This window comes from Argiope bruennichi, chromosome 6 (genome assembly GCF_947563725.1).
Source record: "Argiope bruennichi chromosome 6, qqArgBrue1.1, whole genome shotgun sequence".
NCBI classification, from domain to species: domain Eukaryota; kingdom Metazoa; phylum Arthropoda; class Arachnida; order Araneae; family Araneidae; genus Argiope; species Argiope bruennichi.
Genome location: NC_079156.1, coordinates 87,008,198 through 87,021,882, shown reverse-complemented (window position 1 = coordinate 87,021,882; position 13,685 = coordinate 87,008,198). Strand labels below are relative to the sequence as shown.

The 13,685-nt window shown below is 31.4% G+C and overlaps 1 protein-coding gene across 3 annotated transcripts in view; it reads left to right on the top strand.

Moving 5' to 3' along the window:
* The window catches only part of LOC129971617 (potassium voltage-gated channel protein Shab-like), a 268,193-nt gene that overhangs the window by 20,513 nt on the left and 233,995 nt on the right, over positions 1 to 13,685 (top strand). The window contains exon 1 of one of the 3 annotated variants that reach the window (XM_056085558.1): positions 217 to 263. The exons of the other annotated variants lie outside the window; for them this stretch is intronic. The gene's annotated coding sequence lies outside the window, so the exon portion shown is untranslated. Of the gene's footprint in view, positions 1 to 216; positions 264 to 13,685 lie in introns of those variants that run through there. 3 annotated transcript variants of the gene reach the window in all.

Sequence of the window (13,685 nt, the reverse complement as noted above, 5' to 3'; positions counted from 1 at the left end):
GAGAGAGGAATGAGGGGCAGGTGAGAGTCACGCCACAAAAGGGAGCGCGCATATTTTTAGTCCTACAGCTGCTATTAGATTCGATTTTGGTGGGAAAGGGCAATAAATGGCATCGATCGAGGAGTCTCTTCGACTGCACGTGCCAAGAACACGACTGCAAATTTTTGTAAGCAGAAGAGCGCCCTTTCTTGTAGTTTTGCTCCTTTGTCGGAGATGCTGAAATATGGATAGCATCGTCTTCAGCTAGGAAAGTCCTTTAAAAAGTAAGCAAATATGCAATTTTCCTCTTTTTGTGATACTCAATAAATTTGATGTTTCTATATAAATTTAAATATTCATCAGATAGGATGGTTAAAGGTACTGGTTCGATATATTTTATAAAGGATGGGGATTCAAGCATTTTGCTTGCGTAAGCAAATCCACATTGTGACGCTCTTCTTTTTAATAACTAATCAATTTAATTTCAAATTTCAACCTTTATTTAAATTAACCAGCATTTTAATGTTTTATTTCATTTTAGATTTTTCCTCTTCGCAGCTTTATGAAAATATGGATGTGTTTATTTACTTTATGATATATGCATTAAAAATTAAATTAAGTATTAAAATTCTTGAAAAATTTGAAATAGTTATTTCTTTACAAATTACAATAATTGTTTACTATGATAGATTATAAAGATTTTTTTTTTTTGAAAAACAAATATTAAAATTTATTCCCTACTACTTGGCAAGTGGAATGTAAACATAACTACTTAAGAAATAAATCATATTTCAACGTATAATTTATCTTTCAAATTGTTTTATTACAATTTTAATATTTATGTACAAAAACACTGTTATCCTATTATTTTCTAATTCAAAAAATATTCACTTTAAATTAATTTAGCAATTATGCTAATAAATATTTCTTGGGAGGTATCCTCAATTCAGAGGCCCTTGGTAACAGCCTAGTCTGCTTAGTCTTAAAGATGATATGAAATAAAATTAAAAAAAAAAAAAACTGTGATTTTGACACTTTTTAAACGAAATATGAGAAAGAGGAAATCTATGCCTTTTACATCATTAGAATTATAGAGCTGTATTTAATTTTTAATCTAATCCGTAATGTGATGATTGTGTCCTTCTCTATGTAAGTGAATGCATTAGTAAAATAAACTTCAAGATAAATGCACTGGCGTAGTGAAAAGAGGGAGAAAGAGGGTAAAAATGCTACGATTATAAAGGATGGGGATTTAAGCATTTTGTTTGCTTGATCAATCCACATTTTGAGGCCTTTCTTTTTAATAACTAGTCAGTTTAATTTCAAATTTCTATACATTTTTAAATTAAGAAGCATTTTAATGAGTTATTTTATTTTAGATTTTTCCTCTCGGCAATTTTATGAAAGTATGCGTGATATTTTTTAATATCTATATCATAAAATAAATAAAATTCTTGAAAAATCGAAAATAATTATCTTTAGTTACAAGTGACAAGAATTGATAGATTATAAAGAAATAATAAATTCTTCGAATAAATGTAAGATTAAAAATTATTTCGTAATACTTGGAAAGTGGAACATATATAAAATAGTTGGGAATAAATAATATTCCATGGTATTATAAATAATTGTCCTTCAATTTGTTTTATTTTTATCTTAATATTTCATGATAAGCGAACTTTGTTGCCCTAATATTTTTGAATTCAAAGAATTTTCACTTCAAATTTATTAGCCAATCTGCCTGCGATCTCCTCAATTCAAGAGGTCCTTGACAGCAGCCTAATCTACTTAGCATTAGGAATACTATGGTGAAAAAACATTAGTGTGATTTTATGACACTTTTTAAACGACATATGAGGAGGACGAAATGTATGTCCCTTACTTTATTAGAATTATAGACCTGTGTCTCATTTTAAATCAAATCTATCAATATAATTGTCCGTTTCTTTCTATGCATTAACACTAAAACCACAAGATAAATGCATTGGCGCTGTGGAAAAAGAAAGAGAAAATGCTACGATTATAAAAAATGGTGATTCAAAATTTTTTTTAGCCTAAGCAGTCTGCATGATGAGACCTTCCATTTTAATAACTAGTCAATTTCATTTCAAATTTCAACCCATTTTTAATTAACATTTTAATGGTTATTTTATTTTATATTTTTCCTCTTAGTAATTATATGAAAATTATGCATGTGTGATGTTATTCTTCAATATTATATCGTGGTATAAAGAATTAAAGTTCTTGAAATACCGAAAATATTAATTAATTCATTATATATTTATTTATTTACTTATAAGTACCAACAATTAATCACAATTATAGATTATAAATTCTTCTAATAAATGTAAGATTAAAAATTTTTTATATTACTTGGCAAGTAGAATATCAACATAACTAGTTAAAATAAGCAATATTCCAATATATTATAATTATCTTTTAATTTGTTTCATTACAATTTTAATATTTCAGCATAAATATACTTATCCTAAAATTTTCGAATTCATAGAATTTGCATTTTATTTGCATAATTACCAAGTAAATTAACCTTTTTTTTATCTAATTGGCTGAATGTTCGGTAAATATCATAATCTAAATCTGTTAAGACATTTAGCAGACGATTCCTTTTTTAGACATTTTATAACTGCTACCATTTTTATTTTGTTAAAATATTATTAAAAAGTGAAATCAAACGATTTTCTTTTGATAAACATATTTTATTAATATTTCGTTTATTTTTTGTATAATAGCTGATGATCAATTGTAAACCTTCTGGTATCTGGCAATGTTTGTAAGATACGCTGTTGTGTTCAAAGAATAAACAAGCCGATAGAATTCTAAATTGCTTGGAGTATTATTTTGGTTTTAAGAATTTAAGATGCTCTGCAAGCTATAGTTTGAAGCTTAAGAAAACGGTTAGTTTTCTAGAAAGCATGTAAAAGCTGAGACTTCCTCAGCTCAGTAGTCCTTGGAAATAACCTACTCTGTTTAGCCTTGAGAATAGCTTAGATCTTTATTTTACTGATATATTTGAATGTGTAAGTATGATAGTTTATTAATTCGTTTATATTGATAAATGAATCCTCATGAAACTCCGGTTTGCACATATCGATCAAAGGGAATGAATAAGAGATATAGAATCTTGTACCGGAAGATCTATTGCCACATACTTCCGGGAGTGGTGGCGTTGCTTTATTGTTACAGCCAGATATAGAGCATTTTGTTATGTCTAGAGTATTTGGAAGCTACGGTTAGGCTTTTAATTTTATTTACTTTGATTTTATTTAATTGCGTCTGAATTTATAGCGAGTATTTTTTTCTCAACTAGCCAGTTTTTTAATCGAATTTCCTGAGAATGACACTGTTTCCATTTTTTCTCCGTTCAAGTATTCGTTTGAATATTTAAACGGTAATTCAATGAAATGAAATGAAGCTAAGCAAGCAATGAACCTCCACAATAGGCATTGAATACAGTCTGTCAAAAAAAGTATTGGGACGCACTACAAGTTCACAGATTTTTATCATATTTTATTTTAGTATACAAATGGAACCAAAACAACGAAGTAAATATTATTTTGATATATACAAATAATAATAATTCAAGCAAAACTCTCAAATTAATGTAATTATAGTTATAATTAAAAATTAAGGAAATAAAACAAGAAAATGTGCTCAAAAAATATTGGGACACTTCCCACTAAATTAAGAAAAACAATGAAAACTTAAGTTAATTTCTTGCTTTCTTTGACCTCTCATATTCTATTTGACATGGATTGGACCAATTTTTTGCAAAATTATCAAATTATTTTAATCGAGTGTGACTCATTCTTCGACCAAATGTTTTCTTAAATCCTTCTTATTAGAAATTTGATGTTCATATAGTTTTTGCTGCAAATCTCGCACATGCTCAATGGGATTAAGGCATGGACTTTGTGCGGGAGTCTTAATAAAACTAGGACAATAGTAGAGGACCCACAACTTGCAAATATTAGCAGTATGTTTCGGGGCATTATCGTTGTGCAATTTAAAATTATTGAGATTTTCAGCTTGCTCGCACTTTTCTTTAAATCTCGCTTGGAAATGTCAAGATCGACATATTCATTGTACCATCAATAAATTTAAATTACCAACACCAATACTTCCCATGCAACCCCATACTATTTGATTGCCACCTCCATATTTAACAGTAGGACTTAAATTTTTGACATGCATTGCTATATTTGGTTTCCGCCAATCTTTTTTGCCTGCCATCCGATCCGAAAATGTTATGTTAGCTTTCATCAATAAAAATTGCATTTTACCAAAATTCTTTTGGCTGCTTTACATACATTGTAGCAAATTCCAACCTAGCTTATCGATTTGGTGCGCTGATGTAGGACTTTCTTTCAGGTACTCTGTCATGATACCTATGTTTTCTTAAAACATTTCTAACAGTTTTAGGATTTACAGATTTTCCGAACTTATTTTTACATTGCAGAGTCAATTTTAAACACTAGTTTTTCGATTAAAGTAAGCTTGTTTCACAATACACCTCTTTTCACATTCTGATCTTTGCTTGTTTTCATCATTATTTGTTTTCTTGAACCTGTGAATAATGTTAAAAACAGTAAATTTACTAAATTTTAAGATATATCCTGAACAATGAACTGATTTTCCATTTTCCAATGACTTATTACAAGTTTTCGCACATCATTTTATATATATATATTAATTTTTTACCATTTTTCTATAAATAATCTTACCTGTTGAAATTTTTGTTTAAAATTAGTCTAAAAAAGTGGTAGTAAATTCAATTCTATTCATATGCTATATATTTGTTGGATTTCTCATTTCAAGGGTCTCAATACTTTTTTTTTAACTTCTTTTGCCTTTGAATTATATTTGAAAAGCTAGATCAAATTTTAATTCTAAAATAACCAAATTGTACACCAAATGTTAAAATATTTTTGTGTATAATATCGCCGTGGTTTTTATATTAATGTGGTAAATAGTTTTATAAATGACTATGTAATCCATGCCAAGTGTATCAATACTTTGAGTGACTGTATATTGAGATACCATTTTCTCCACTCAGTGTGTGAGTGGAGAAAATGGTATCGTTACAACAAACTAACTCATTAAAATCGATATCGTTATTAGCTTAACGATTTCACTACAGGTTTCTCTCGGTAGCGACATTTGATTGACATAACAATTATGATTTTCGATACATTTTATCTCGTTTTTTTTTCCGTTGAAATGTTTTTTTTTCAAAGTATGTTCTTAATATTGCTATACATATCTTGACCAACAGTCTGTCTTTTAATAAAATACTAAGTATATTTCCAAAAGGGTAAAACCTTGATTTTTCATCTAAACTGAAACATTTGGAACTTTGTGCGAAATTAATATGTAGCGTTTGTTTTTAAGTATACTATTTGTATAAAGCAACAAAAGTACTTGGACCCAAGCCTGCAAAAATGTCATGAGGCGATAAATTTTGGTGAGTTTATTTAAAATCATTTGTAATCTGAATATTTTATTTTTTCCTTCGATAAGCATAAGACGCAACTTTTGATTTCTATTCATATCTAATAGTAGAAAACCAATTTCTTCATTTCATCTTGATATATATGTCCTAACCATAATCCGTGAAGAAATGTATTCTTCAAATCCATAGCAAACGTTTGCTTATACAAAAGGAATACTACATATTTTTGGAAAAGAACCATTATTTCGATCCAGAATTTTATTTGATGAATTATACAATATTTTGGTTCTCATGATGATAAATTTTGCGCTTTTACTGGGCTTTATTATGTTGTTTGATTTCAGTTGAAAAAAATCTTAAATTCAAGATGCATTTCCTGTTTTTACAAATACATGTATAGAATGAATATAGCGTTATACTAACGATTGGAGACACAGAAACATTCAGAAAAAAAATAAGCAGTCGTTGTAAAATCCAATGTCTATTCATTGCAGACGAAACTGCATTTGAAGAGATCAAAGTAACTTATCTTTACAAGGTAATTTGGTTTAAAACACTTCTAGTCCATTAGGAGGGTTTGAATTCTACTGCATCTTCTTAATTACGAGTTGACTCGTTTCGGATGTCAACCTGAAAGTGTTTGCAGGCTTGAATCTAAACAGGGTAAAAGAATTAATCCTAAAAATGTTTTAAAATATGATTTATTAAATGTATAGATAAATGATAATTAAAAGTTTACAGGTGTACTTTTTTCAGATTGTACTGCAATTTTAAATAAAATTTTATGAATCGAAAATATGAAGGAAATTAATATAAATATATATATATTTAATATATAAGTTTATTGAAATGCTCACTAGGAGCAGTAATTTGATGAAGCGAATTACGATGAGTTTAAAAATATTCCTTTTCTTTCTCTCTCCCTCTCTCTTGGAAGATTTTAAAACAAAATTCCAATGCGTTTATGAAGAACTTTTTTAACTGTTCCATCTCTAAGTATAATCGATATGTTTCATAAGTTATTAAGAATAATTCTATCATAGAATCTAAATTTACGTAAAAGTAATCGGCTGATTATATTCTTTTGCATATTAATCAGCTGAAAATATTAAAAAAAAGATTTTTCAAATTGTATCAGCTCTATCTTTGATTAAACTTAAACAATTTCTTTATCATTTCAGTATATGACAATAAAATATTTATAGAATATATATGATTCAGAGAATATTCAACATATGACAATGGGAAAAATTTAACTTTGACAGTTAAATACCGAGATGAAATTACTTCTGGCCAATTCGATATCAAATTAAACTTTCTTTTAATTAAAGAATAACTAGCGGGATGGTTTCCTCAAAACTTTTTTGCATATTTCCAAATAAATTTATCATGCCAGAGAATGCTTTATATAGCATTGGCGTACAATAATTACGAAATATCGCCTTTTGGCTTGAATTTAGCATTTTTATTGAATTTACCGTTTCATTCTTGGCGCATTATTTGGCGATTACTCCCTGGCATACGTTAATAGTATCCAAAAATCGAATTTGTGTTTTAGACACGTTTTCTTCTCAACCGATTGAAATAAAAATTTGGCACAAAACTGCACTTTTTGAATTATTGCGTATACTTAATTCTGAAAGTACACACTGATAAATAGTCAACTCATCGTTGAATTCAGCTCAAAATTAGACAGACGTCTGCACTATAGATCTGAAATCTGTTCACCAAATTTTATCTATCTAGCTCTCTTCATTTTGTAGTTATCGTGTTAAATTATAATCAAACAGCTTAACACACTTCCTCTGAACTGATTGACTCAAAACTTGATAGAAATCTCCAAATTTGATATAAAATCCGTGTTCCAAATTTCATCAATCTAGCTCAAAGCGTTTTTGATTATCTTTATCATAGACAAAAGGACCTTTTCCAAAAATGTGTTTTTCGGACTCGGGAAATTCATGAAAATCCCGACTTCGAATTTTTTTGACCATTACTATACTTTCTTTATACTGCGCATAAGAGAAAGTAAAAAGCAATTTATTACAACGTTTACAATCATTTAAGATTTCGTCATCTAAGTCTGGAACGTGACAAAGTTATGATGAAAGTCAACTGAGACGTTGTTTGCGGATCTATTTAATGTTATTTAAGCCTTTCACACGAAAGGTCAATGTTCCACCTACTTCTTTTATAGGGAGCTTCAATGCATCACTATGGTAACGGGCCAGCGGCTTTTCCATTCTTAAACAGAGTAAGAAATGCTGTCACTGCAGACTTGGTCGCCCTCGGTTGATCTGTTTCCACATATTGCAGACAGTTTCCTGCTAGTCGATCTCTTTGTATCTTCTCGTATACGTAGTATATAGAAAGTAAAGTACTCCAGAGTTTGAATCTCTACATTTTAGACTTCCTCGAGTTTGAAAACATTCACATTTTCGGAAAATGTCCGTCTGTCTGTGACAAAGATGACTCAAAAAGATAGTTGAAATTTGACATACGGCCTTTATACCAAATTTGTAGATTTCTATGGAGCAAACTCCTTGAAGAAATCTGCCTGTCCGGCTGTTCGAATATAAGTTGCAAAACGGACAAAGCTAGATGGATAACTACAAAACGAAGAGGATAAAATACGGTTCATAATTTTGGATAAAATACGGTCGATAAAATACGGTTCACGATTTTAACATCTATAAAGTAGATACCTGTAAAAGTTTGAGCCAAATACAACAAGGGGTTGATTGTTGGTCTGTTTGTAATTTTAGAAACGTGTAAACGCAATAACTAAAAAACAGAATTATTTAAATACTCAATTTTGGTATGGGCAAATTTGTGACCACATGTGTTGTTTTGAGTCAAATTTTTGTTTCAATCGGTTGAGAAAAATACATCTAAAGCACAAATTCGATTTTGGATACTAGTATCTCTTGGATCGATTTGGATTATCGATTGGATACTATAATACTAGATGGTTGAAATTTGGTATAAGATCTTTATACCAAGTTTGCAGATTTTTATCAAATTTATTTAAAATCTGTTCGGAGTAAGTTCCTTTGTCCGGCTGTTCGAATATAATTTAACACGTTAACTACAAAACGAAGAGAGGTAAGCAGACGAAATTTGACATGCAGAATTAACATCCGTAGTATAGACTCTTTCCAAATTTTGAGCCAAATTAAGCATGGGATTAACCGTCTATCGGTCCGTACTTTTAAAATTTGTAAACGTGATAAGTCAAAGATGCTATGACTTAAATATATCAAATTTGGTATGGGATTTTGTGACTACAAGTGCAGTTTTATGCCAAATCTTGGCTCCAATTTGTTGAGAAAAATGGATTTAAAGCGCAAATTCGATTTTTGAATACTATTAACGCCAATGAGAAAGCGATTGATTCGGTAAAAATGTTAAATTCACGCCAAATTTAATATTTCGCGATTATTTACGCCAATGCCATGCAAGACGTTCTCTGGCATAAATAAGTTATTAGAGTATGCGAGAAAGTTTTGAGAAGACCACTCCTAGGGGTTTTTATTTTTCTCATATGAATCATACAAAGAGAAAGTATTGTAATAATGAATGAATCTGAAATCGAGATTTTGATGGAACTTCATGACATCATATCTTTCTCAGTCAAAAAAAAAAAAAAAAAAAATGTAGAATTACGTCTATGCGACTACAACTCAAAGCATTGAGTTAACACAGATACAATATCATATGTGGTCTTACCACCAAGCTTGTAGATTTTTATCAAATTTTATGTAAAATCCTTCAGAAGAAATCTGACATTTGAGTATAAACAAACACGATAGCTGCAAATCGTAAAAAGGTGGCTAATTGAATAAAATTTGGCGTAAAAAAAATTGGTGTATAAATTCAGACCCATATCAAATTTTGAGCCAGATTCGTCTAGAGATTAATATTCTATCATTCTATATTTTTACATACACATTGATATACGATGACTAAACATTGTATGGATTTAGATGTATGGAATTTGGTGAACGATCTTTTAAAAGAAAAGTTGCAGTTCCATTTTTTTTTTTTTTATTTCAGTTGACAGAAAAAAGGGTTCAAAACAGCGCACTCGGTTTTCCTTACTATGTTATGAAACATAAAACCCTTACGTGAGGAACTCTAAGAATAAAAGTTCAGCACTCATGGCATTTATAACTTTGGCCGAGATCCATAATTTTATGCGAGAACGAGGAGGGAGGGAGGGAGGGAGGGAGGGAGGACGCTTTTATTAAAAAGAGTATGGATGAATTTTCAAGGAGGCTATTCCGCCTGGCTTTAACTCGCCGAAATCTAAAGCCATTTTTGGAATGCTCTGTTTTTCACAGTTTGTCGACCTTTGCGAACGAGTTAAAAGGTGCAACGTGTTTGATTATCATAATATAATCATTGTATCAAATCTGTGGACATCTTCTACTTTTGTGCGTAAATTTAACAATGGAATGTATATGTTTTATTTTCTCCCCGACGACCTTCCAAGTCTTACACTCTTTTGGGTAGGCGGGTCGTCGTGGGAATAAGATCAAAACCAATTGAATATATATTTAGGAAATGTATGTTTAATCCATCTGAGATGTTAATTGTGCACTCATGTCCAAAATTAAGGTCACAAAAATGTTTTTCAAAGTAATTCTAAATGGCTACCAGTAAAATTTAAACAAATTATATTGTGAAGGACCGCTAACACGATATTAACCTTTGTTGTGGGAAAAAATGTTGTTTAGCATTAGTTTTTGGAGAACTACTGAAATTAGACCGTTTAGGAATCTGGGAATTTTGCCTGCAATTTTGTGAATATTGCATTAAAACAAAAAATTTAACCTGTTTCCAGTGAGAATGAGTTCTCATAATCATTTAGACGATGCCTGGAGATGGAGAACCGTTGGCAGGCTTTAAGCTGGGCAGTGTCAAGCGGTGGTGGCTCGATGGTTACAAGTGGCACCGAGAGTGGTATCCAGGTTGTGGAATCAATTCCAAAAAAGGGGTACTGTAACCAGGAAAGCCGGCCAAGGCCGTCACAGAGCAACGACGCCTGCACAGGATCACTATTTGGCATTAAGCGCACGACGGCATAGGCTGACAACGGCTCCTCAACTTGCTCGTGACCTTGCTGCTGCGTCTGAAATAAGAATTTCCAGACAAAAGTATACAGACGTCTAGCAGAGAAGGCTCTTTATGCTCGGCGACCAGTTGAGTGCGTCTCTTTGACTGCATCCAACAGAAAAGCCCGGCTGTTGTGGTAACATATCATTCTTGGGCACAGCAAGAATGAGGGCGTGTTCTTTTCAGTGATGTATCGAGATTTACCACACAGAGTGACACTCGTCGAATCTTCATTTGGAGAGAGCGAGGAGCTCACTATCATCCCTCCTACCTAAAAGAAATCGACAGAAGGACAGAAGGAGAAATCCTTATGTGGGGTGACATAATGTTGGGCAGTCGTACACCACTGCACATCTCCGATGCCGGGTACTGTCAATGCACATCACTATAGGGATGAGATCCTTGAAGCTTATGTGAGGTTGTTCCGGGGTGCTTTTGCCCAGACTTCATGTTTATGGATGAAAACGCGCTTCCACACAGAGCTCAGATCGTTGATGATTTTCTTGAGGAAGAGGATATTCGATGTATGGACTGGCCCTCGAGGACTCCGGATCACAATCCTATACAACATGTTTGGGATGGTCTCGGAAGAGCCATTGCACAGCGTAACCCGCCTCCTAATTCCCTCCAAGAGTCAAAAGCCGCGCTTTTGGAAGAATGGGCTTTATTGTTTAAAGCATTTATTGAAACCCTCATAAACAGTATGAAAGCTCGTTGTGAAGCCAGTATAGCAGTGCATGGTGGTCACATTTTATATTAGACAGGATTTTCCCGAGATAAATGCTTTATCTCTGATTCATAATGTAACACTTTTTGATATATCCTGTTTCTTAATTTCCTATTAAAATCTTTTTCATGCTGTTATGTGTATGTTCTTTCTTCCATTGTAGTGCACCTCTGTGCCAAATTTCGTGGCAACATAGTGAATAGTTTTTTATTTTTCGCAGATTTTTTGTTTGTGACTTTAATTTTGGACATGAGTGTATTTACTGGAGCAAGGACCCTATTTGGCCATGTTGCACCAAGCAAATGGTTCGATTATAAGAGCAGATGATTAAAAAAAATTTCTAAGATGTAAAAGTAAATAGCATGAGATAAAAGCACATAAAGTATGATAATGCCAAAATGATCATACATATCGTATACCAATGCGAGATAAAAAGTTTTGAAATATTAACTGATCAAAAAATAAAATGATTCAAAAACAAGAGAATGCGAGAATAGTGGTGTAATATATTAAATATATAACAAACATAAATCAGTTCTTAGATATCATATGAAAACACAATGAGTTACACAGATGAGATTTGATGTTTTGTTTAATAATAAAATTATAGATCTGCATCCAATTTTAAATCAAATCCGTCAATGTGTAAGCGAATGCATTAGCTAAATAAACCACAAGATATATGCAGTGACGTGGTGAAAAGATAAACGGTAAAAATATATTAATTAGAATAAATGGAGATTTAAAAGTTTTGTTTGCCTGAACAATCCACATTGTGAGGCCTTAACTTTTTAATTTCTTGTTAATTTAATTTCAAATTTTAATCATTTTTTAAATCAATCAGTATTTTAATCGTTAATTACTTTCGTTTTTTTCTTCGCAACTTTATGAAAATATACATGCGTTAATTTATTTTTTAATGCGTATATCATGGAATAAATAAAGAATTAATTCTTGAAAAATCGACAATAATTATTAGTTAATTATTTCCTTAGCTGCAAGTAACAGCATTTGACTACATATTATTAAAAAAATTATAATAAACTCTTCGAACAAATGCATCATTAAAAATTATTTTGTACAACTTTTCAAGTGGAATATAAACATAACTAGTTAAGAGTAAGTAATATGGCCATCGCATGAAAACACAATGTATCTTTACATTAAATTAAATTACATTAACATATTATATTAAATTAGATTGTTTAGAGCGATTGCCAAGTCAATCTATTTATTTAAACCATAACAGATTTTTAATATTGATATGGTCACTATAAGATGTTGTTAAGTTAGCTAATTACGTAATAACTTAAGACAGAAGGACCCTTAAGTAGGGACTGAATAAATTGACTGACTTAGTACTATTTACATGGATCTCACGACTTTTTACGATAGAAGAACTGAGTTGCGAGACTTGGTTTTTTTTTTACAAGTTATGTTTTTGATGGCATCTCATTTCTTTTTGTAGAAAGTCCTTTTCTTATTTTTGTATGTAGTCTTTCTCTTTTTCTTTTCCGGTACTACTTCTTGAGCTTCAGCTACAGTTTTTCTCACTATAATAGTGTCATCATAAGAAAGACCGTTTTACAATAATCTGTATTGGATGCTGTCGGATGCCGAGCCGGTGATTCCAGAGCTTTGTGACAAACTTGGCGACCATTTGGTGATTTGGCGACGAATTTGCCGACAAAATGGATAATGCTCGAAACTTCGAGAAATTTATCGATCCGTCCATTATTAAACGCATATTTTAGTTTTTCCTTAATTTATACACTAAACACTAATTGTATTCTAAATTTGAAGCTTCTATGTCTGCTAGAAGTGCCTTAGAATTTTGATGATCGGTCAGTCAGTCAGTCAGTCAGTCAGTGACAAAATTCACAAACTTTGACTAGTTATAATTCTTAAACTACTGGTTCAAATTTAATGAAATTTGAAATATACCGTGTTTATATAATGCCTACTAGGTTACTGAAAATTCAGGCTTCTAGTTTAATCCACAACGAAGTTATAGCAGATCGAATATCGCCTGAACTGCTTCGAGAAAAGGATGGTACGGCCGTGCCGCTTGTTTTTGCTCGACTTGGCGGGGGCACTGCCGTGCCCCCAGATTCCAAACTCCCGAAAAATTGTTCTTCGTTTTTTATTACAACTTTAATCGTCATCACACTGTTATACTATTACTTTCGAATTCAAAGATTTTGCAATCTATTTAGCTATTATGCTAATTTTTTTATCGGGCGGACTGCGACATCCTCAGTTCTGAGACTCTACTCAACAGTCTAATCTGCCTAGCTTTAGCGTAACATAAAAAGAAAATATTGTGATTTTTGACACTTTTTAAAAGAAATATAATGAGAATATCCATATCCCCCCCCCAGTGCCATTAAA